Source organism: Tachypleus tridentatus, chromosome 13 (assembly GCF_004210375.1).
Source record: "Tachypleus tridentatus isolate NWPU-2018 chromosome 13, ASM421037v1, whole genome shotgun sequence".
Classification (NCBI taxonomy): domain Eukaryota; kingdom Metazoa; phylum Arthropoda; class Merostomata; order Xiphosura; family Limulidae; genus Tachypleus; species Tachypleus tridentatus.
The window spans coordinates 275,405,125-275,410,111 of record NC_134837.1 but is presented as its reverse complement, the minus strand read 5'-3'; the positions used below and the strand labels follow the sequence as shown (position 1 = coordinate 275,410,111).

The window sequence follows — 4,987 nt, the reverse complement described above, 5'->3', positions numbered from 1 at the left end:
AAGGACACGTCCCTTCTGATATGAATGTTTATATTGAGTTTGTACTTGATGTGTGGGTTAGTTATTTTGATGGCAACCTCGGGACGTTTGATAACTCTGATCTTTATTCACCTACTATGTTAGGCCAGTTTTTAAAAAAATGCATGTTTAACATCCTTGCCTTCATCTTTTTAAGCAGCCTTTATTTCGCGTTTTTACCTTTGTTTTTTGTTTTTTTCATTCAAAGAAACAAATACTTCTGAATAAAAATGGTAAACAAAGTTGATTTGTTTTACCTTTTTTTATTGTAAATTCTGTCTCATTCCACTGGAGAAATTGAACAGATTATTTCTTTAAATATAAATCCTTTCAAAACAAGCAACAATCATGAAAATAAAAATATGCCAACTTTCTTTGAAAGAAGGTATTTAAATGCAAGTAACTCTGGTATATGAATAACTTTTCTACTGATTTCTGTATTATACAGCTTATACTTTATAATGAGCTTAAATTTCAATGCATAAGGAAGATGATTAATTATTGCAGTTTACCCTTCATTTATTAAAATGTTCGTTCAGAACATATTGTTTCATTACTTGTTTCCCTAGTTCTACATTCAGATAACTATAGAGATTTGTGGTTCTCTGTTTTTGTACAGTTGTTTCCATAATCTTGTGTAAACTATTATTCTTCTCTCTTCCGACATTTTTTCTAAAGCTGTTTTCATTTTGAAGCTTGACACTTCTCTCCTCAGAAACAACTGATTGGTTCACTAGTTTTCTGATTCATTGTGATTTATTTAACAATTGATTATGGACCCTACTAAGAACAATGCTACTTTAGATTTATTATACCTTCTAATAAGTGAGTGCTTGATCCAGTAGAGGTTGGAGAACATCTGGATGCAAGTGGTTGTTGCTCTATTAGGTTCAACATTTTGTAACATATGAAGATAAGAAATAATAATATTTTGGTTACAAATGGAAAAAAAAACACAAATTTTTGAAGAGATGATGCAAGAATTGTGTGCTTTGAATTGGGCAGTTGAGTTGAAGATAGTGGTTAGTTGAATGTTCAAGATAGGCATGTTTCCTATAGACAAAACAAGTGACTACCAGAAAAAAACACACACCATTATAAATATAAAAAACTTAAATTCACTTGAGTCTTGGAGAAACTTGGAGGTTTATAGAAGGTCAGTGTAGTTGGTTGGATGAGAGATTATGGAAAGGTATGAAACAATGTTGACTGAAAACATTAAAGTAAATTGTGAGAATTTATTCAAATATATTAAGGGCTAGCAAAACATTAGTATTGAAGTATGGCCTTTGAAAGGTGTTACAACTGCAATAGTTTTATTGTCTTAAAATGTTCTACAGTGATATGTGTACACTTGATGTCCATCTTTACAGAGTTGTCACAAAATGTTGTACGTGCTCTTACATAAGTGAACCATTTAATTAAAATTGGGTCACATTTTTTTATGCTTAAAATGTTGATAACCGCTTACTATAGATTTCTCTAAATCAAACACAACATGAGATCTTATTCTAGAACCCATTATAAACACACCACTTGTATACAAGTTAACAGACAACATGATGTGTCATTAGTGGATAATATTTGTGTGAACACTTGATATTGTTCTTTTCAATACTTGTTTGATTATATGGCAACAAAAGATTGTGTAAAATGACCCAGACATATATCTGTTTGGTAAATTTATTGTAAGTTTGATCAAAGTAAGACTAACTTTTGTTTCCGAGTTGTAAAAAGTCTTCATATGATAGCAAAACATGAATTTTGTTTATTGTCCCTGGATAGTAGAATTATGTAAAACCTGTTATTAAAACCAATGCAACTATTATGAAGCTAAGGTTCACAGCCAGTGTTATTGGATAGCTATCTTATTAAATTCTACTTCTTCAATTTTACTAATCAAATTTAAACAATATTCCTCAACCTGAACAGTTGCTAGATAGAAGCTAGATAGAACAACATAACATTAATTCTGAGCTATTTAAGATAAAAAACAAAGACCTTTGAATAAGTAAAAAGCTTGTCTCGATGTTACCTACTCCAGGGCTTTGAAAGTAAGTTGAGGATTGGATATGTGAACCATTCATAACTTTGTTCTTGTTGTCAGCTAATGTTACTTTTCTTTTTAATAGGAAGCGATAAAAACTGCCTTACTAATTATAGACCCATTAGTCTTACATCAGTTGTGGGAAAGTTTTGGAAGTCTATTGAAATAATTTTTGTAAAGTCACTTGAACTTTAAAGAATAGTCAAGATGGTTTCACTTGGGCAAAATCTTACCTTACTGAGATTTGACATTCTTTGAAGAGGGTACAACATGTAGGGAAGGGTATAGATATGAATGTGGTGTATCTTGATTTATAGAAAGCATTTAATTAGGTAGTGCATAAAAACTTTGTTAAACAAGTAATATCTGTAGCTGTGTAGAATATGTTGGCTTATTGGGTAGAACATTGGAAGAAAGCAGAGTTATTATTACTTTTCATACTAACAGCACATGTATACTAATTTTTGTTATCCTCAGAGTAACAGTAAGTGCACACTGTAACTGATTGCTACCCAGTGTTGTAAATAAATAGTTTGGTGGCCTATGGAGAGTCACATTTCCCCAAACCATTAGAGAAACCAGATGACTTGTCTCTATAAAACGAGACTCCAAATATGAAGAAAGAACTTGGTTATGTTTTTGATGCTATTACCTTAACCTGTTGTAGGTGTTTGAATCTAATGCTGACTTCCTTGGTCCACAACTCTTTGAGATATTTGCTCTTCTATATATTAATAGTATAAGAGAGAGTGTAAAATCCAGACTACATTGTGTCTGTTGACTACCTCGTTAGTCAGGTTGAAGCTGGTGCCCAGACGTTGTAGGTGTTTGAATCTATTGCTGACTTTCTTGGTCCACAACTCTGAGAAATTTGCTCTTCTATATATTAATAGTATAAGAGAGAGTGTAAAATCCAGACTACATTGTGTCTGTTGACTACCTCGTTAGTCAGGTTGAAGCTGGTGCCCAGACGTTGTAGGTGTTTGAATCTAATGCTGACTTTCTTGGTCCACAACTCTGAGAAATTTGCTCTTCTATATATTAATAACATGAGAGAAAGTGTAAAGTCCAGACTACATTGTGAAGGACTTGATCAAGTTCCTATAACTATATGAAACCAATAGAAATAGTCAGTTTAAAGCTGAGATTTTTGTAAGTTAAACTTTATTCACAGTTGTAATGTACTTATTACCTGTTCTGTAGTAGTATCTTTACACATTACAGATATGTGGACTCAGCAGATAGCCCTTTGTGGCTTTGCTATATGAAACACAAACATTTTGGTCATTTCCTTCAATGCTATACATTCATTACAAGTATTTATTGTTTTGTTTTTCTTCACATATAATCATGAAATTTTAAACATTGCATGATATTTTTGAAAAGATGGCCCAGAACTTCTCTTCCCTCCTGAATGATGCCATATTGCGGGTAGCTCGTGGTCAGAGGACGGAGTTCACTCCAGTTTGGGTACTGAGACAAGCAGGACGGTACTTGCCAGAATTTCGTGAAATAAGAAAAGATTTCAGTTTTTTTTTTAACTTTGCATGACCCCTGAACTTGCTTGCCAGGTCACATTACAACCAATAAATCGTTTTAACCTCGATGCAGCCATAATATTCTCTGATATTTTAGTCATACCACAAGCACTAGGCATGGCAGTCGATATGCTTCCTGGTGTAGGCCCACATTTCCCCAAACCATGAAAGAAACCAGATGACTTGTCTCTATTACAAGAAACTCCAAATATGAAGAAAGAACTTGGTTATGTTTTTGATACTATTACCTTAACCAGGCATTGGCTTGAGGGTAGAGTTCCCCTTCTGGGATTTTGTGGAGCTCCTTGGACACTTATGGGATACATGATTGAAGGTGGGGGAACAAAAACCATGTCTAAAGCCAAACGTAGGCTGTATGAGTGGCAAGTGTGGACTGTGATACAACTATGAATTACCAAAACTTTATTTGATGACTGGTGAAAAAGCTAATTTTGTCCAACAGCTGAACATTACTGCAAAGAAAACAAACAACTTGGACTTTAAAGCTTTGTTTTTATTAGGTAATGCACCAAGCCGTCTAACGGGACATTGTGACTTTTACTAAAATCTCAAAATTCACTTTTTTCCATTCAATAGAACATGTCCACTGCAACCAACGGATCAAGGTGTCATAGCGACGTTTAAAGCTTATTATTTTAAGCGAACATTTTCTCAAGCGAGAAAGGCTACAACTAGAGAAGCTGCACTATTTATGACTGAATTGTGGAAAAATTACAAGATCAGAAGTGCTATCGAAAGCATCATCGTAGTTTGGTTCCAAGTTAGCAAGAGTAACACGAGAGCGACGTGGAAGAACGTTTTGCCTGATGGCGCAAGTCATTCCTTCGGCTTTGAGTCCGAAATTAGAGATGTTTCCGAAGACGTCATCAAAATTGGACACATTATTTATTTCGAGTCTTTGGTCGTGACCAATGTTTGAGAGTGCATTTACACACATTCTCAAACTCTCGACAATGATACGCTCTTTAATTTAGACCAAGATCGGGCATATCAGGAAGAAGAAGAAAGTCCAGATGGTAACGAAGGTGCTAGTGAAGAGCAGGAAGAATAATTTATCTTACTGGAACTTGAAACAATGTTTCGGGCAGTGGAAACTGCTATATACTTAATTATGAATCATGATTCAGACCTGGAGTGCGGTTATAAAATGTCATTCGATGTTACCGAGAATTGAAATAAAGAAAAAGAAAATGGTGCAACCAAGAAGAGATAGATTTTCTTTAATCAGTAACATTTTAAATTTTTTAATTTTTCAAAATGACAAAAAATTCAAAAGTTTACAAATTAATATCGCTTTTATTTTACCTCATAACTATTTGTGTTTTTCTAACTAATCAGGCTTAATTATTTCTACTATGAAAAA

The 4,987-nt window shown here is 33.7% G+C and overlaps 1 pseudogene; it reads left to right on the top strand.

The window, feature by feature from the left end:
• The first annotated feature begins 3,451 nt into the window (after positions 1–3,451).
• LOC143236589 (uroporphyrinogen decarboxylase pseudogene) lies at positions 3,452–4,145 on the top strand (annotated as a pseudogene).
• Positions 4,146–4,987: the final 842 nt, after the last annotated feature.